The sequence below is a fragment of the Myotis nattereri genome, assembly GCF_964212035.1.
Source record: "Myotis nattereri genome assembly, chromosome: 18".
NCBI classification, from domain to species: Eukaryota; Metazoa; Chordata; class Mammalia; order Chiroptera; family Vespertilionidae; genus Myotis; species Myotis nattereri.
Genome location: NC_138093.1, coordinates 40,328,922 through 40,349,360, shown reverse-complemented (window position 1 = coordinate 40,349,360; position 20,439 = coordinate 40,328,922). Strand labels below are relative to the sequence as shown.

Sequence of the window (20,439 nt, the reverse complement as noted above, 5' to 3'; positions counted from 1 at the left end):
CGGGGGGAGAGATAATGGGCGGTGTCAGGGGCCTGGGGTCTGGAGCGTCCAAGTGTCTGGAATACCTGACTGACCTGCTCCCTCCCCGTCCCCAGTCCCGGAGCGGGGCCCCCACCTCAGGGAGTGCTTCAGGCCAACCTTTCTACCAGGTTGAGGCCCTGGTGGTCGCAGCTCTGGACTCCACCCAGCTCTTCAACCAGGGACCAACGCTTCCAGCCACTGGGGCCCAGTACATTCGTCTTCCAGATGTTCAGCGCTGAGGATGTGCTCTGCGAGGGGGAGTCCACTGGGTACCCCATGTTCATCAATGAAGCTGTCTACTACCAGATGGGCATTGCCAGCTTCCAGGCTGAGAACCTCACATTCTCCATGCCCACCCTGCCCGCGCTGACCTGCCCCCCACCCCGGCTCCCTAACCCAGGCCACACCTGCCCTCCCAGCTCAGGCACAACTCCCAGCTCAGGGCCACCTGCTATATACCATGTCCTCCATCCGCTTCATCTGCCATTTCTGCCGCCAACCCCTGACGCTGGCTCGGTCCACGGAGACCTCAAGCCTTGACCTCAGCCAACCACCTGCAGCTTTGACCGTCCCCTCAGCTCAGGGGGAACCGGGAGATACTCCGGAGGAAGGCTCTGCCTCCAGGATGGAGACGGACCTGGAAGAGCTGCAGGGCAGTGCCTCCGGCTGGACCATCCCTGGCGATGGCGAGATGTCCGGGGACGGTCCCAGCCGCTTCCCCTGCTCGGGAAGCTGGCCTCTGGGAGGACCTCGGTAGCATCCAGAGGGCCACGAGGGGCCTTTGTGACGCCCGATCCGGTGAAGAGTGGGCCACCCCTGTGCGAGGACTGCACTGACAGTCTCTCGGAGCAGCTGGACAGCCAGCTCAGGATCTCAGGGTCCGACAGTCAGACCTAAAAACGCTGCTTGGAGACCAGGGGTGGGTTAGGTGGGGACTCGAGGGAGACACGGCAGCAGGAGCTGAAGGTCGTGGAGCTGGAGGAAGGGAGGCTGGTCCAGGAGCTGGGGGAGGTGGAGAAGAACTGAGACAGGGCAGCTGCGGCCCTGGAGGCAGCTGGGGCAGAGCCGGAGAGCTGGAGCAGCAGGGAAGGCAGTGCCACGGGGACCTCGGTGAACTGCAGTGGCAACAACTGGAACTGCAGGACGAGCTGCGGAGCGACCGCCTGGGTACGCCCAGACCCAGCTGGCCTGGCTGAAGAGAACCAACGCCTTCAAGGCCGCATTTGAGATCTGCTGTGCTGGCCCCCGGCCATCATCAATAGCTTCAGGCTGGGCTGCATCCATCCCCACTGTCCCGTTGAGCTGGAGGGAGATCAACGCAGCCTGGGGGCAGACAGCCTTGCTGCTCGTGGCCTTGTCTAGCACAGTGGGTCGCAGCCTGGGGGCAGACAGCCTTGCTGCTCGTGGCCTTGTCTAGCACAGTGGGTCTGCTGTTTCAGAGGTACCAGCTCATCGCCCCCGGAGACCACTCCTACCTGAAGTCACTGACAGAGGACCCCGTGGGGCTGCCCTTGTTCTGCACCAGGGGGACGCGCTCTCTCTTGGACAGCAAGTTTGACCAGACCGTGGTGGCCTTCCTGGGCTGCATGCAGCCGGTCAAGGAGGAGGCCGAGAAGGGCAAGCGGAGTCTCTATATGCCCTGCAGGACCTCGTGGAGCGGGGCCTGATGGGGGACCTGAGATGGGGTGAATTCCGCTCCATCAGAACCACCTGACCACGGAGGAGCGGTGGACAGAGGCACTCAACTTCATGCCCCAACATTTTAAGTTGAGTCTCGCTTGGGTCTCCTTAAGGTATCTGTTAGGTCTGATCAAATCATTGAATTGATAGCCCTCCCCCTGGAACTGGCTTTTCAGGCCATTTCACTATGGCCATTCCCTTTGCTGAGACCACATTCCACATCTCCCCACCGGATATGCACAGAGAATTCTCCGCGCAGAAAAAAACCAACAAAAGTCCTTTAAAAGCCGCTGACTCCTGCCACTGGGGGCTGGAGCCATTCAGGCTCAGCCACCTGGCGTGCAGATGATCGAATAAATTCGTGATCCCTCACCATTCTGGCCTCGTGCATTCCTCCTTCGGCAACCTAACATTTGGTGCCAAAATCCGGGAGGGTTCCACAGGGATGGGGAGCCATTGCCCCGGCTTTGGTCACCCCATTTGCTACTTGGAGAGGAGTAGGCAGCGCAGCTCGTCCTGGGCTTACGTCCGAATCTTACTCAGGTGATTCCATTGCTGGCCTCAATCAGGCCTCCCTCCCCTAGGAGGTCGTCGTCCCCCCCCCCACCCCCACCCCTCCAGCCAGCCAAGGAGGACACAGGACTGGGAATCTCTCCTCCATTGTTGACCCTCCATCCCACACCAGCCACTCTTCTCTAGGTGAGTGACGTTCCATAATTCCCCTCATCCTGGGTCTTCTGCCCACTCTCTCTCACTGACTTCTCGAAAGTCTCTTGTCTCAAAAGTCCTAGCGCTAGGCCAGAAGACCCCTCAGCCGTTTGGCTTTGGGTCCTGCTGGATTGGGGACGCCCAGTCCGGAGGGTCGGCTCTCGTTTCTCGTGGTGATTTGTTTAGCAGCAGGACTCCTGCCCTAAACAGTCCCCTTTGGATTTGTGGTCTGTCGCTCACCCTTCCTCTCTCATGGGCCACACCACACTCCCTCTGCACACGCACAGGGGAGATCATGCCCAACCACCTCACTTTATTCTGTAATACTGTTTGGCCACAACATAAACTAGATAATTAGTCTCAATGGCCTGAAAACAGCACTTTCCATTTTAACACACTGAGCAACTTACATAATTGCTGTCACTGCAATGGAAAATGGTCAGAGATTCCCTACATCCAGGCCTTTTCACCCTCCAGTCCTAATCCTCTCTCTGTCAATCCTGCTCTACCCATCAGATCTTTCTCCTTCACACAAAACATCACCCCCCTAACACTTCTGATTCTGCATCTACTTTTGACCCAGCAGACCACCAACCTCCACCCCCTTACACTTCTCCTCCCTCACCTTCAGGAAATTCCCAAACCCAGACCTTCCTAACCAGCAGCCACCTCCTCCCTGCCCCTGAGAGCCCAGCTCCCAAGAACGCAAGCTCCAAACAGCCTTTGCCACCTGACACTCGTTGTGTCCGACCTCGCGCAGATTGAGAGGCATCTCAGGTCTTTTTCCACCGACCTGACCACCTTTACAAAGCAATGTGACAAGCTTAATGGAATCACTCAGGGCCCTGACAAAAGCCCAGCTCTCCTCTCCCGCCTGACGGAGGCCTTACAGAAATGGACCACCTTAGACACCACCTCCCCCGAGGGAGCCCTTCCTCTGAATACCCATTTTATATCCTAACCAGCCCCCAGCATATGCCGCAAACTTTGAAAATAGACACAGGTCCACAAACCCCTCAAAAGACCTCCTTAACCTGACCTTTAAGGTCTCTAAGAGAGACGAGGAGATCCAAATCCAAAAACAAAAGTGAGATCAGGCCAAGGCTGAGGCCCATTAGGAGGCCTTCCAGCTCCTAGCCACCGCTCTCACGAACCCCAAATGAAGTGCCGTCCTCCAACTGCGGGTAAGTCAGGGGCTAAGCCTCCTCCAGGCCTCAGCCAGTCCAGCATGGCCGCCCTCTGGATCTGGTTTGGAGCTCCCAGACCTCCTGGGACTGGCCACTGAAGAAGCTGCCCTGACAGGGCCCCACAGACTTACACCACCAGGACAGAGCCTCGGGTAACAACTATGGTGGCAGGTAAGCCGATCTCCTTTTAACGGACACGGGGGCCACTCATTCTGCCCTCCCCGAATTCGCTGGGACCCTGTCCCCTCCTCAGTGTCTATTATGGGGGTTGACCGATCAGTCTCACAGCCATTAGCCACCGCATGTCTACACTGCATCTTACTAAATTCCCCATTCACTCTTTTCTCGTTCTACCTCGGTGCCCGGCCAGGGCTACCATGCATCCCCTCAAAAAGCCCAGTTGTCCCAAACCACAGTCACCTACCTCAGCTCCACTTTCTCACCACACAAGGCCCCTCTCTCATTGTTGATGTTTCTATCTCTCTTCCTCTCCTTTCTCCCTGAAATCAATTTTTAAAAAGTATGCATTAATAGAAATTCCAATATTTCCTTCTCACGCCTCTTGAGGCACCTTGCACCCCCTGGGTTAGAAGCACCCCCACTTCTGAGGCCACTGATTAACCTACCCATTGGAACCGAGTGATTACCAGCCCCGTCTGGTGTGTGGAGTCCCTGCTGTATGCCAGGCACCTCTTTACCGCAGACAGAACCGAAGATTCAGAGATTTAGCGACGTGCTGATGAATTACCGGGACCAATGCGGTCACACGGATTGTAATGGTACAGCTGGGATTTCGGCCCCCAGATGTCCAATCCTTTTACCCAAATCCCCCAGAAATGGCATTTCCCACAGGTGATGGGCCCGTGAACAGAGACACAGGTGTGTGCAGAATAGGAGGTGGTGGGAGAGGACAGCATTGCGGCGATTCTGGTGGTCGCTCTCACAGGAGGTAGGGGCCCCAGACCTCGCAGGGGTCGGGAATCTCCACGCTCTCTCCCTGAGGTCGGCCTCTCCATCTTCCTCCCCGCGTGGACTGGAGGGACCGGTGGGGACCAGAGGGACCGGTGGCTTCTCCTAGCTCACACTGGCCCTTCTCCCCTCTCCTCCCTGCCAGCGCTCTCAGCTCTCAACAGCCTCCTCAGCTCCAAGCTTCTCCCTGCAATTCTCTAGTGAAATTCCGGTTTCCTTTGTAATTGTATTTTAACATGGTTCATGCTCTGATACCAACCTTAAATCAGTCTTTGCAGAAAGACTATGGCAGTGTGACAAGCTCCTCTCATTACAAAAACATTATCCGGGCTTCCCGGACGGTGTGAACGGCTGCCTGAGTGCAGCAATGACTTAATCCACCAGCCGGGGATTTCATTTCCTCTCCTGTTCCCTCCCGTGGGCTCCTACCCCAGTTTCTCATGAGATTCACTGCTCCTCAGAGCTGGGGCACGGGTCCCGGGAGCCTGCAGCCCCGGGGCCCTGTGGTTGTCCAGATTCTGTCCCCGGCTTCCCCGTCCGGGACCTGCTCTCTCTGGAGACCACTCAATACACAGTGGAGAAGAAAGCTCCCCTAAGGGGGCCAGGTGTGCACTTCCGTCTTCTTGGGGGTCCTAGCAAGGGACCTGCATCCAGGATTCTGGGTGAATGTTGTCCAGCAGATGAGAAACACGCTGTCTCTTCAGGGAGCGCAGGCCAGGCGTGACTCCAGCAGGAAGAGGACCAGGCGGGTGGTCCGGGGATGACACAGAAGAGCTGGAATTCTGGGCAGAGACACTTGGTGGGTTTCTGAGAGGGACACAGCATTACTCAGGAGATGGCCTACAGGCACGGAATCAGCAACTGGGACTCAAAGAAGGTGACACAGGAGATCGGGTCCACACATCTACAAAGAGCTGAACACGATTGGAGCCTGACGCCTCTCAGGGCTCCGTAAGCGGCAGACGGTCCTTGCTCAGACGCTGCATGTCTCCTGAACAATTCAGCTCAAGGACATAAAAGCATCAAACACGTGTTTTCCTGATCACTGTCTTCAGCTCGACTCTGTGCCCTCGCCCTTTCCCCCCTTTATGACCTCTCAGCAAATCCGACAGGTGTCTGATCATGTCAGGCCAGCGCCATGTACGACGCCCACCTACCTCCTCCCCGCGCCCCTCAGCCCGGACTTGGCCCCAGTCACCTAGAGGGGCGGGACTCTTTCTTTCTTCCATCCCATCTACTTGGGACGGGGATGGAGCGGTGGGAATAAGAGAGAGGTTGCTGGTCACGGCACATGGAATGGCCTGGGTGGTAGTGACTTTATGGACCACAGTGACATGAGAGCCCGAACTCTAGTGGGTACCAGTTAATTAAGTCACTTGATTATCTCTTCCCGATGGTAAGAGTTTAATGCTTAAGAGAGAATAAGAACTAGTCAGAAATGCATGTGAATAGCCGGAGGGCCAATTAAACAAAACCAGTCAAGTGAGGAAACAGCTGGGGAATCAGGCCTCCATGAGTGGCCTGGGACCCCGGTGGCTCGGAGACCACCTTTCAACCTCAGCAACTGAGAAGGCGTCTTCCAAAGGTGTTGGGTGACAGAATTATTAGTGAGGAAGTCTGTTTTCAGCCCCGAGAAGATTTAGGATTATGATTCCAAATGTGTAAGGGAATTAAACTCAGTATAAAATGTTAAAAGGACTCCGACATATACCATTGTGTGAGTTTAAGGTATACAATGTGTTGATGTGATACATTTACATATTGAAATACGATTAACCTCTATCATACCACATAATTATTATTTCTTTTTTATGGTGGGAACAATTAGAGCTGGTCTCTTAGCAACTTGGAAGTTTGTAATTATATAACCATTATATGTTATATATGGATTATAATATATTACATCAATTATTTATTAATCATAATTGTTAATCATATGCTAATTATAATTGTACTAGAGGTCCAATGCACGACATTTATGCAAGAGGAGGCCTTCCTTCCCCTGGCTGCCAGCACCGGCTTCCCTCTGGCACCCAGGACCCCCGCTTCCCTCACAGCCCTGGCTTCATCCAGAAGGTTGTCTGGAAGGATGTCCAGTCTAATTAGCATATTATGCTTTTATTATTATAGATTATTGTTGTTGTCAGTATTGTTGACTATAATCACCATGCTGTGCATCAGCTCTCCACATGGATCCTAGATTTGAATCCTGCCCTTCCACTTACTAGCTGTGATCTTGGGCAAATCTCTTAATCTCTCTGCCTCTCTCCTTATTTGAAAATTTTGGATAACCTATTTAGGGCTGCTGGAAGGACTAAATATGCTAGTGCATATGAAGTCCTTGTAACAGTGCCTGGAGGATAATAAATAGTATGCAAATTGGTAGCTTTATTATTATAAAAAAAGCATAGCCCGGCTCGTATGGTTCAGTGTTAAGCTTTGACCTTGAACCAGGAGGTCACAGTTTAAGTCCCAGTCAGAGCACATGCCCAGGCTTTGGGCTCATCCTCAGTGTGGGGCGTGCAGGAGGCAGCCGACCCAGAGAGCAAAACATCAATGATTCTCCTTCTCTCTTCTTCCCCACTCCCTTCCACCTCCTCTGAACATCAATGGAAACAATATCCTCACTCCTTGGGTGAGGATTTTTTTAAAAAAATCTAAAGGAAAAGCACAATGGCTTAGATCCCCGTCTGTCGCAGGTCCTGAATCGTCCATCTGACGGGGCGGGCTGCACCAGCACCAATGGCCCAGTGTCCGTCCAGTTCGCTGTGAGACTTTCCCCTCTCGGGTCTTCCCTTTCCTGGGGCTTCGGGAGGTTGAGCGACAACACTCCGCTCAGTTCCTCGGGCCGGTGGCGCCCTCTAGTGCCTGGTGGATGCCGGTGCTTTCAGCATCTCCCAAGTCTGACCATCAATCACCCCACCCGGCAGGGCTGCTGGGAAAACCGCGTCCAGAACTGACCTCTTTGGGTCCATTCCTAGACCCCAGAGTACATCTAAGGCCCTGAACTCCCCGTTAGCAGCCTCGGTGGCCGGCGACAGGCGCCCGGTCCGATACAGGCTTGGCGGGGCCTCACCCTTCGCGGTGGGGACAGAGTGGGAGGCGGGACGATGGTCATGCACCCACCTGTGAGGGAGACCCCGCCAGCCAAACCCTGGACAAGCACTGCCAGGAAGGAAGCCCGCACTTGGCTCCTCCGGGGAAGACGTAAGTGCCGGAGTGTGAGGCTCTGAGACTGAGGACCGGGAGGCGCTTCTCCGTCACACAGGCCACGCCGCGGCCACGTTCCAGGGGCTGCTTGGATGCTCTCTGTTCAGACAAAGCCGTGCTTGCTGCGGATGAGGGGGCCGAGGGAGAATGGCCTCCTCCCCCCGACACCTCTTCCCCTCGTCCCTGTGCGGTCCTCACGGCGTTGCCAGCGTGAGGACCGCACTGAGGCCTCGACATCGACTCCGGGGCCGACGTCGTGGTGCAGCTCCTGGGCCCTCGCAGACACGCCCTCAGCCCAGGGTTCACCATGAGCGCAGATGCCCAGTGGCTGCTCGGTGGGGGGTAAATGCCAGCCTCCTTTCTCCAATGTGGGCACCGCTGCGGGCCATCTTCAGGTGGGCCAGGTCCTTATTCAGTAGGAAATAGGATTACTTTTAGGTTTTAGAATGCGCCCCCAACAGGCCGTGGTCATGGCCAAAGGCAGGCGTTCGGAACAGTCTGCACTGGCTGACGCTGCTTCTCTCGTCGGTGTCACCGTCTCTCGTCTGAACATGAGGAGCAGAGGGAAGGAGACAGTCCCAGGGCAGGACGCTGGCGGCCCCTGAGCTCAGCGCTTTGTTCTGCGGTCTCTGGCCCTCGGCCCACCTGCGTTGTCTAGGCCCCCAGCATGGAGCCCAGAGCTGATGATGGTGGCTGTCACTGACACATGAAAACAGGCTAAGAGCTCCTCCCCCCCCCCCCCCCCCCCCCGCCCGGCTTCCCAAATGTGCTAACAAAGGGACTCAGGAGCAGCCATTATTTTATCCACATTGAGAGCGAGAGCTGTGGATGGTGTTGGTGATGGCAGCTTATGGGTGAGCCACATGTGCACGAGGCTGGGATGGGGCTCGGAGGAGAGAGGTCCCTGGGGAAGGCACCGGGAGACGCTCTGAGGGCGAGCCCTCTGCCCTCCCTCCCAGGGCCCCAACCCTCCTACTAGCCCCGCAGAACCCGTCCCGCTCTTCCTCCCTGTGGCCAAGACCTCTGCTTCCCGGCTCCTATCTACGTTTAACAGGAATGACATGCACGTGACAGCCAGTGGCAGTGGCTCCAGTCCCCTCTGCTGGGGCCTTGCGTGGACACACGGGTTCTGCCGTGGGCCCTGCATCCACGGCTGGCGGGGCCCCACCCACGCTTCCATGTACAGGATCTTCGTGCAGGTGACCAATGGCACTGACTGTCTCAAACATTGATTTCTAAAAAGTTTATCTCTAAAAGGAAGTTTTGCAATGTATTTTGAAGGATCCAAGTGTTAGGCCAGGAGCAGGTCTGCCACCAGGGGTGCAGTCCTGGAGGAGACTGGGGGGGACAGTCCTAGAGGAGACTCGGGGGGGACAGTCCTAGAGGAGACTCGGGGGGACAGTCCTGGAGGAGACTGGGGGGGACAGTCCTGGAGGAGACTTTGCGGGGAGGGGGGCAGTGGCAGGAACTGGCTGAGACGTGAGGAGGCCCAGCCTGCCCTGTTGCCTCTTCTCAGGGGAGAGATGTCCGTGGGGAGTCACTTCCTTCCGTTGGACTTGAGTTCCCCCCAGTGGAAACCAGGGAAATCTCCGTTGCCTCTCACAGTGTTTGAGAATCCCATGCAGGACAGGAAAGTGATTGTAAACTGTGAAGGGCTAACCAGGTATCGGGACGTTGATGTTCTGCGGGCTTTGCCACCAGCCGTAGCTGCTTCCCTTGCTTCGGTCCCCGTCATTTCCCAGGGAGGACACAGCCAAGAGGAAACACCAGGAAATTCCCCTCTTACCCACTCACTATGCTTCCCCTCCCGCTCATTTGTCCACACCGAGGGTCAGTTCAGAGGGCACGGTCCCAGGGACAGGAAAGGGCTTCCGTGTCTGACTCTGCTGGCTGGGAACAGAGACGTGGCCCCCCACAGCCTGGGGAGTTAGGACCCAAGACCTTCGAGTCACATCTGCCTCAACACACACATCCCTCACACAGGCCTCCTGGCCCCACGATTGGAGAGACTCAAAATGAGGCTCGTGTGATGTCACCGCTAAGCAATATTCTCTGAACAGTTAGGGCCACCAAGTCCCCTTTTCAGGGTGCTGTGAGCTACTGAGATGTAACATGTATGTTCATGGCCCCAGAGACACAGGAAGCAACTGCAGAGCAAGTTACCACCAGCGTCCTGTCTGCGGACACTGTCAGGGGCCTGTCAACCATGCGGTGTTCACGATCGTTCTGTAATCCGACTGGCAGAGTCGCAGCAACTGCCGGGTAAGGAGTCCCATATATGTCTTCACACAAGACCTTGATTCTTTGGGGGAGACCTGTGTCCCCACCTGCTCACTAGAGGAAGAAAGAGGAGGAGCATTTGTCTGACTAGCTCTGATTTGATCCCCTTTTGACTACCAGGGAAAAGGCAAACTCAGGAGCGTAAATAAGAATTAGAGGGATATTCTGCTATGTCCTCCTGTCAGGAACAAAGCTCACTGTGGAGGGAGACGGGACCCACCTTGGTCGCTGGGGCTCACAGCATTTATCTGCTGCACATGTACTCGGCCTCCCAAAACTTAGGCCAACGGAGGCCCGTCCTGGCACAGCCTGCCAGGGTGCTGCCTGCGGAGGCGACGAAGCCCCTCGGGAGACGGCGCCAGAGAACGAAACATAACAAGGGGCTCATCCCCTCCCAGCGGTTCTGTTCTCCAGGACTCCTCCATTCAGCGGCGCACAGGGCAGGCTATTCCGGTAACTGTGGGCACTAACCCTGATGGGTCAGAGTCCGGAGCCTGTGGGCTCAATTTAACCCTTTACAGAGAAAGTCCCACTTCCCGTGCAGATCCCACCCTGTGTGCCACTCAAATCCCTTCCAAACACTGCCCCAGAAATCTCCTTATAAAAGATAGCTAGTCTGGCCAGTGTGGCTCAGTAGTTGAGCATTGACCTATGAGCCAGGAGGTCACGTTTTGACTCCCAGTCAGGGCACATACCCGGGTTGCCGGCTCGATCCCCAGTGAGGGGCGTGCCTGAGGCAGCCGATCGATGATTCTCTCTCATCACTCATGTTTCTGTCTCCCTCTCTTCCTTCCTCTCTGAAATAAATAAAAATATATTTAAAAAATAGTCATAGCAGCTAATATTTGCTGGGTACCATGTGTATGGACAGCGCTGAGTACATCGTGACAGAGGGAGACAGTGACCACCAGTCACACCCATCTACGAGGGTAACGTCCTCTCTGGGACAGGCCACCTGAGTACTGTGCGCTGCTTGGTGATGGCACAATAACCCCGTGGTTCTCAACCTTCCTGATGCCGCGACCCTTTCATAGAGCTCCTCATGGTGTGGTGACCCCACCCATAAAATGATTTTCGTTGCTACTTCATAACTATAATGTTGCTACTGTTATGAATTGTAATGTAAATATCTGATATGCAGGATGTATTTTCATTGTTACAAATTGAACATAATTGAAGCATAGTGATTAATCACAAAAACAATATGTAGTTATATATGTGTTTTCCGATGGTCTTAGGCGACCCCTGTGAAAGGGTTGTTTGACCCCCAAAGGGGTCGCCACCCACAGGTTGGGAACCGCTGCAATAACCCGCCATACGCTACGGGGAGCAGATAAGCTTTCCAATTCCACTCTGCTATGGACAGATACATAGAGCTAGTTGGTCAAAGCAACATGTTCTAACTGTTCTTTTTTGTTGTTTTTAATCCTCACCTGAGGATATTTTTTTCATTGATTTTTAGAGAGAATGGAAGGGGGTGGGGGGGAGAGAGAGAGAGAGAGAGAGAGAGAGAGAGAGAGAGAGAGGGAGAGAAACATCGGTGTGATCGACGTGAGACACATCGATTGGTTGCCTCCCGAAGTCTCCCCAACCAGGGCCAGGGATCAAACCTGCACCCAGGTATGTGCTCTTAACTGGGAATTGAACCTGAGACCCTTGGGTGTGTGGGCTGATGCTCTAACCACTGAGCAGCGCCAGCCAGGGCTGATCTAACTGCTCTTACTGTTGAGACAGCTTGGTGAGGTTTCTCTATGCTGACCTGCCCCTCTGTGTGTGTGTGACCACCTGGTATTAGTGGCCACTCCTGCTCTGTGTGTGGCAGGATGGAGCAAAGGTAGCAGGAGCCCAGATTGCCCAGGGTTATGTAATAAATGGTGAGTCAGTGTTTGAACCTACCTGGTACCAAAGCTGGTGTTCTTTGCTATACGGACCATTCATTTTCAACAGATATTCTTCAGGAATTTACATACAGGAGCATTAAAACCCTGCTAGTGTGCATGTATTTGCTTCACTGCTGATTGCTGCTGAAGCAAGCAAATCGTTCCATTGTACATAAGCAAAAGCTGCATTTTCCTAACGGCACTGACAATACTTAAACAGAATGTCTTGTCGTTTATTCCTCCCGCATCCTTCACCAACTGCATACTACACTGATGTGAAGCCAGAAAGAGTTTTCAACCAAACTGTGTTTTCTCACATGAAAATGTGTATCATCTCAATCAGTTTAAAGTGTTTGCGTAAAAGAATATCCATTTTGAAGAGTTTTATATCGAAAGCCTTCCTTTGAATGATGAGTATGGTATAGATCACCAACTCCCAGCTTCTGGATCGAGCTTCCTTGCCCCTCTGGAAGCAGGCATGGCCGTGTGGCTTGCTTTGGCCAGAAGAAAGCAAGCAGGAGTGACATGTGTAACTCCACGGCAGAATCCTTAAGACACGGCGCCTGTGCTGTACACGGTGGAATACTACTCAGTCACAAAAAAGAAGAAAATGTCACCCTGTGCAATAGCAAGGATGGACTGCCTGCCCTGCCTGCAAACCCAAGCTGTGCTCCCCTCCCTCCTCATGGACTGTGCCTGACACAGAGGCCGCCCATCTGAGCTGGCCCGCCCTTTTCTGTTCCTGTGTGTCACGTCTACCCGGCAGCGTTTCCAGGTGCCCACCGTGCTTCTCAGATCTGACCGCCTGACGCTGCAGAGGGGCGCAGCAGGCACCTCACACACTCAGAGCAACAGTTGGCAAAACCTGACTCTGGCCGAGGTTCCTTCTCCTTTCCTTCCTTCCTTCCTCTCCCTCTCACCGCACGCCCTAGTTTTCATTTTCTCTCCAAGAAAAGAGGCACAAACCCCAGAACCAGCGCCGTGGTGCAGGGAGGGCAGCGTGGAGCGGCGGCAGACTTCCCCCAGTGCTGCTGGCTCAGTGTCCTTCGCAGGCCGGGCCGCTGGCTTCCCCTGCTCAGCACGCAGGGCTCCCCAAGGCTGGCACCGCCCCAGCCTCCAGCTGGGGAGCAGGGTCCATGGTGCTCCTGAGCAAGGCGTGAGCTGGAGCTGGCCACTGTTCTAGCTGCTGCTAGAACCACCAGATTCCTCCCTCTGCGGGGGATTGGTGCCCGAGCTTAATCATTCTCGGAGAGTGCGGGCAGAATGCAAGAGTGATGCATAAGGAAGCTCTCTGACATTATCTCAATGCGTATGGAAGCGCTCTGACGTTATCTCAATGCGTATGGAAGTGCTCTGACATTATCTCAATGCTTACGAAGCGCTCTGACGTTATCTCAATGCGTACGAAGCGCTCTGACGTTATCTCAATGTGCACGAAGCGCTCTGACGTTATCTCAATGCTTACGAAGCGCTCTGACGTTATCTCAATGCGTACGAAGCGCTCTGACGTTATCTCAATGCGTACGAAGCGCTCTGAAGTTATCTCAATGCGTACGGAAGTGCTCTGACGTTATCTCAATGCGTACGGAAGTGCTCTGACGTTATCTCAATGCGTACGAAGCGCTCTGAAGTTATCTCAATGCTTACGAAGCGCTCTGAAGTTATCTCAATGCGTACGAAGCGCTCTGACGTTATCTCAATGCGTATGGAAGCGCTCTGACGTTATCTCAATGCGTATGGAAGCGCTCTGACGTTATCTCAATGCCTACGAAGCGCTCTGACGTTAGATCAATGCGTACGGAAGCGCTCTGAAGTTATCTCAATGCGTACGAAGCGCTCTGACGTTATCTCAATGCGTACGAAGGGCTCTGAAGTTATCTCAATGCGTACGAAGCGCTCTGACGTTATCTCAATGCGTACGAAGCGCTCTGACGTTATCTCAATGCTTACGAAGCGCTCTGACGTTATCTCAATGCACACGAAGCGCTCTGACGTTATCTCAATGCACACGAAGCGCTCTGACGTTATCTCAATGCGTACGAAGCGCTCTGACGTTATCTCAATGCGTACGAAGCGCTCTGACGTTATCTCAATGCCTACGAAGCGCTCTGACGTTATCTCAATGCATATGGAAGTGCTCTGACGTTACATGGTGGCCCCACTGTCCTGCGTGTCCAGAGGCTGGAAGGAAGGGGCCACACCACAGAGCCGGCTGCTACCCAGAGGCCCGCCAGTCAGCTCCAGCAGCCACACCATCCATCTCCACTCCTACGCCAGCCTCCCCTGGGGCTCCTGTCCGGCCGGTCCGTGCCTTCAGGTGGGCTCACCTTCGGCAGCGCTGGCCGGGCAGCTCCCTGCCCCGAAGCCTCCAGCGCTGTCTCCAGCAGAACGAGCCCCGTGAGCCGCAGAGCGCTGCACCGCCAGGCGCTGGAACCTGCCTGTCTGGGTACTGTCCCCTCCGCTCTGCCCCCAGGATGGCCTGAGACACCTGCAGCCAGTTCCCCACCTGCCCCCGCCGCTCACCTCGGTGCCTGTGCCCACGCAGATCCCCATCCCCTGCCTCTTCTCTGGCTGATAAAGCCCCGCTGATTCTTAGAAACTCAGCTCAGAGAGCCCCTCCCCCTGGAGAAACCTTCTCTGCCCCCGCCATGGAGTCATAACTCTCCTCTTCTCGTGCCACGTCCATTCTTTGAAAGGATCTCTGTTACTCCTGCCCAGACAGCCCGGTGGTTAGTGCTTGTGTCTCCCAGCTAGAGCCTGGGTTCTCCAGGGTGTGGACTGTAATGGGTTAATCCCTGAACCTCCAGGGCTGATGGATAGCAGCGCATAGTAGGACCATGATCAAGGCTGGCTGGCTGGGTGGCTGAGGGGCACCACTTGGAAAAGCCACAAAAGGAAGGATAGCCAGTGGGGCTGCATCCCCAGCCAGAGAAGAAAGGAGAGAAGACGGCCGCTCGAGCATGAGTGACCACCACGCTCACAGCTGCCAAGCCCTCCTGCCGGAGCTCCCAAACTTGTCTCTGGGCAGAGGTGTGGGTTTGCACTGTGAGACAAAGGGGCCACACTGGATGCCCTAGACCAGCGGTTCTCAACCTGTGGGTCACGACCCCTTTGGGGGTTGAACGACCCTTTCACAGGGGTCGCCTAAGACCATCGGAAAACACATATTTTCGATGGTCTTAGGAACTGAGATACCGCTCCTCTATCCATCTCCAGGCGGGTCCACCCACATGCAGATACGCCCACATACGAGTACCTGGTGTATTAAAGGGTCACATCATTAGGAAAGTTGAGAACCACTGCTCTAGACACACGTGTAGAGCCACCTGCCCCATGTCCACTCCCTGCCATTCAGGGCGGGGGTGGCGATGGAATTCTGTCTGTGCAGCAGGGTGGCTCTGTGAGGCCTTAAGTGTATCATCCTATATAATAAAAGCCTAATATGCTGTCGGTTGTCCAGTTGGCCGTTCAAGCAATCAAAGTGTAATATGCTAATGATATGCTAAGGCCACTCAACCGCTTGCTATGATGTGCACTGACCACCAGGGGGCAGACGCTCCAACTGGTAGGTTAGCTTGCTGCTGGGTTCCGGCCGATCAGGAGGACTGAGCAAGACAGGCTGGACCCACCCTGGAGCCCTCCCGCGGCCCCTCCCCAGCTGACGAACCTCCTGCATCCCTCCCCGGCCCCAACCATGCACCGGTGGGGTCCCTGGGCCTGGCCTGCACACTCTCACAATCTGGGACCCTTTGGGGGATGTTGGAGAGCCAGTTTCGGCCCCATCCCACAGGCCAGGCTGAGGGGTCCACTGGTGCATGAATTTGTGCACCGGGCCTCTAGTTAGAAAATAATCTGTCTGCAGACTCAGGGGCCACAGAGGCTCTGTGCGTGGCAGAGGGAGAAGCAGTTTTTATTCATGGCCCTGCAGTTCTTACGTCCTCCCCTTGCCGCAGCCCCAATGGACACACAGGCTCCTGTGGGCTTCCAGGGGATTCCCTGTGGCCAAGCAGCCAGCCATCGGAGGTGGCCTGGTGAAGGGCAGACAGCGTGTTAGCTGGGGGTGGACTCTTTATTCTGTTCACTGTGTAGGCATCAAGCCCGAGAGATGGGCAGGCGGCTCCCTGGAACGAGCCACGCCTTCCTGAGAAGCAGCCTCCTGCTTGCTGTGTGTTCGTGGCTGAGACAGGACACGCTTTGCCGTGGTCCCACCCAGAGCTCAGGTATCCGAGACCGGCTGCCAAGAGCCTTCTTCTCAGAGGGTCACTCGACCGAAATACGGCGGCCACTTGTTCTAGTTACTGTAGCCATGTAACAAATTACCCCAAATCCAGGAGCTGCAAACACCACTATTCGAATACTCCCAGGTTCCAGGTCCAGAACCCAAGGAAAGACACACGGCGCAGCGCAAATGGCTTCTGGCCAGTGTCCGCTTCAGGCTGCCTGGGCCTCAGCTTAGGCCAGGGATGGCGAACCTATGGCACGCCTGTCAGGGGTGACACGCGAACTCATTTTTTTGGTTGATTTTTCTTTGTTAAATGGCATTTAAATATATAAAATAAATATCAAAAATGTAAGTCTTTGTTTTACTACGGTTGCAAATATCAAAAAATTTCTATATGTGACACGGCACCAGAGTTCAGTTAGGGTTTTTCAAAATGCTGACACGCTGAGGTCAAAAGGTTCGCCATCACTGGCTTAGGCGGATGGAGGGCAGGCCTGGGTGCATGGTCACGCTGGCGCGGGCCCCTCCAAGTGTCCCGAGTGTCCGCATGGTGTGGTGGCTTCAGGAGTGGACTTCTCACCCGGAGCCCGGGCCTCGGAATGAGTGTCCTGTGAACGCCACGCTGCGTTCCTCTTCATGCCCTCGCTTCAGAAGCCTCACGTCCACTGTCGGCGCCTGCTGGTCATGAGGGTCACAGCCCCCCCAGATTTGAGGGCACCGAACCCCTCCCCACAGGAGGAGGATCCAGGGGCCAGCCCACCGGTCGTCAAAGGGGCTGAACCAGAGCAAGGAGGCGGGCCTTGGAGGCAGAGAGTCACGGTTTCCATTCCAGCTCCACCCCGGCCAGTCCATTCACCCCTCCCCGCGCCTGTGACCTGGAGACGGTGCCTCTTGTAACTGAGCCGTTGTGCTTATTAACAATGTTCATGCTCAGAAAATAATAGTTCTCTCCAACCCAAATGAAATCAAAGTCCTTACCTCATCATAATGTAGGCTGCAGAGATATCTACAGGATATAATTTCGAAGTCAGATTTTTAAGAAAAGTAGGAAGTATCTTGAAACACACACACACACACACACACACACACACACAGCCAAAAATACTAGGAGGCAAGAAGTGTGCTTTATGCCCTAACCGGTTTGACTCCATGGATAGAGCGTCGGCCTGTGGACTCAAGGGTCCCAGGTTCGATTCCGGTCAAGGGCATGTACCTTGGTTTCGGGCACATACCCAGTGGGGAGTGTGCAGGAGGTGGCTGATCCATGTTTCTCTCTCATCGATGTTTCTAACTCTCTATCCCTCTCCCTTCCTCTCTGTAAAAAATCAATAAAATAAAAATTTATATAAAGAAGTGTGCTTTATATATGGAAGGCGGAGAGAGAAGAGTAAAGAAAAGGTTAACACCATGATCAAAGCATCATGTGCCAACCAGAGTTCTGGGCATGAGACCCAGAGGAGGCGCGCCCTCCCCGCCCCCCGCCTCCGCCCGGGGTGTGGCCCAGCTCGAAAGAGAACCAGGGCTCACCCCACACAGGCAAGAGTCCAACTCTTGGCAGAAATGCCTTCTTAATATTAAAGTTTTCTGAATAGAAAGCATAACATCTAAGCTTAGCACATGTTAAAAGAGGATAAAAGAAGTTCTATATTAGACCTTAAGAGTTTAACTTTAGGATAAAGAAGAATTTGACATTCTCCCACGTGTCCCCCCCGCCCCCCGCCCCCTCCAAAAAGATAAAAAAGCCACCTGTCTGAGCCAGCCGGGAGGCCCGCTGCCCTGCAGGAAGCCTGGCTGGCACCCTGGCTGCTCTCTCCATCTTGGTCACTGTGCAATGGTGCCTTTGGGCCCTGGATGTCAGCTTGGCCCTGAGCATCCTGGTGTGCATGGGAAGGACAGGCACAGGCGATGGAAGCCGGCAGCAAGGACAACGGTGCTGCGTCCAGTGGAACAAGATCCCTCTGCCTCCTGAGGTCAGGCAGCAACATCCTGCTCAAGGCCTCGCGTGACAGTTAGGCAGCCCAGGGACACCCGCCTGCTCAGAAGGGCACTGTCACTGAGTACTAAGATTTAAATAATTAAAAAAAATACAGGGTTTTCCCACTCTTAACCCATCTTCATTACATGTGTTCTTATTTTTCTAGTTTTTATTGTGCCATAGCTGGCACATGCCATTGTGAATTTGAGGTGTAGAGTATGCGATTTAATACATTTTTATATTGCAATATGATTGCCACCATAGTGTTAGCTAACACCTCTGTCACATTATATAGTAATCATTTTTGGGGTGTGGTGAGAACATTTAAGATCTAGTCTCTTAGCAACATTACAAACTTGCGGTTAGAAGATGAGTGAGTTCTGAGCTCCAATGAAAGCACAGCATTGCGACTGGTCACCAATCCTGTGTCAGAAACTTCAAAAAGAGTTACGACAATTTCCCCAGTTACTTCAGTTAGCTTGTTAGGTCATTAGCCAAGGAGCACGAGGTCAACGTGATGGATTCACTCTGCTTTCATAGCCTTTTCTGAGTGTCAAACAGTTACTGTGCCTACTATCGTTGGCCCCTGAGATTTAATCAACAGTTGGTGTTCTCATTGCTAATCCCTCTCCTTTAACTCCTATTCCGTTGACCCTCCCTTACCATCAATTGCTATAGGAGTCAATCAACAAACATTTGCTATTGCAGTGCCTCCTATGACCCCTAAAAAGCCATCACAAAAAACTCTAAGGCCATGGTCGGCAAACTGAGAATTGAAGAGCCCTTAATGGAAGTCAAGGGACTTGAACTTGGACTGTGGTGATCCACCTGACTAGCTAAGTGTGACAAATACCTACCTCTCTGTGTCCACACACTGACGCAGCCATTTGTAAAATGAAAGGACTTGATCTTCTGAATGTTAAAATGCAATATATTCTGGAAATCAGGACCCGATTATGATATAGTCTATAGATTATTGACTAAGGATGATATCTTTTTTAGCTTTTGTTGTTTGCTTCCTTGCTCAGACACTGCCCATAGGGAGACATGAAGTACGTATATTTGGAGAGTTTCAGGGGGGAGATGCAGGAGCATGTCCAGAGCGGGACAATCTCACAACGGCAGGCAGAGTGGGGCTGTGACAAAGTCCTCAGCAGGGCCAGGGACAGGGCGAGGCACCGTCACTGGGAAGGGAGAGCGGTCAACTTGGTGAAGACCGGCCCGTATCTCCATAGAGGATGGTAAACACAACCAACCACCACCCGTCTCCTGAGACATCATTTCCGTAAAGACCACGAGGCCGATGTAATGATGTTACACTAAAGGGGGAACTGTTGGTGAGCGTTCCTTTCGGACGGGTCTGAGACAGGTCCGTTTACTCCCTAGCAGATCCCTGACCTACAGTTAGACCCACAGGGAGTGTTGGAGTCAGCTCCCTCTGGGGCGCTGTGAAATATAACGTTAAGTTTCGGGGCAACCCACTGACCCGGGCCCAAAGGCCTGCGCTTTCAGATCACACAGAACACGTGTTTCTACTCTGCGATGAGCTGTCATGCGGAAAGGAGTCCCTGTAACAGGAACCCTCCTCTTCCACCACCGGCATGGAGAAGTCCAAGGCTGTTAGGTCCACGGCCGGGAGTAACATCGTGATGGGAGGGCATCCTCGTGGCTGGCGTGGGGAATCCTGGCGTGGGCATTGCCGTGGAGCTCAGTCACGCAGCAAAGCAGGTCTGTCTCCTGGAAAACCGCCATTTCCCTAGAGAAGCCCCCGCCTGTTGGGGGGCCGCCCGCCGTGAAGGCCGAGGGTCCTGGCCTCAATGTGTTTAAATTCCTGGGAGCAGAGGATAAATGTAAATCAAACGCCTCATATTCACGGCGGAAAACTTGCAAACAGACTATGACACTCTGGTAATGAAGTGAAACATTAGCTAAAATGAAGCGGCAGGTAGAGAACCTGACTTTTCTTGCTACCACAGTAGCTCCTGGTTCCTGAAACGGACTTCAAACGGCGGTAAAGACAGGAAACTGGGAGTCCATCTGGGATCAGCCGATTTTGTGGCAGGATTTTGGGACCTTAGAGGAGGATCAGTAGAGATGACCGTGGCTGGTCTCCTTAGCGGGAGGACTGGGATGCAGCCAGCGACGGAGGCAGGTGGGAGGGGAGACATTCTGCTTTATGCATATTTCATGTCACACAGAGCAAGTTACCCAACAACTTCACTTACGACGGATTATCCAGTATACTCTCTTCCACTGGAAAATTAACAATGCCCCGAGTTCAGAAGAAAATGAGTTACCTTTTTAATT

The 20,439-nt window shown here is 53.9% G+C and overlaps 1 pseudogene across 1 annotated transcript; it reads left to right on the top strand.

Moving 5' to 3' along the window:
* The first annotated feature begins 481 nt into the window (after positions 1-481).
* On the top strand, positions 482-14,510 carry LOC308534035 (beclin-2-like; annotated as a pseudogene). The gene is made up of 5 exons: positions 482-1,369; positions 1,425-1,814; positions 7,547-7,649; positions 8,735-8,974; positions 14,409-14,510. The product of its transcript is annotated as a beclin-2-like (transcript).
* Positions 14,511-20,439: the final 5,929 nt, after the last annotated feature.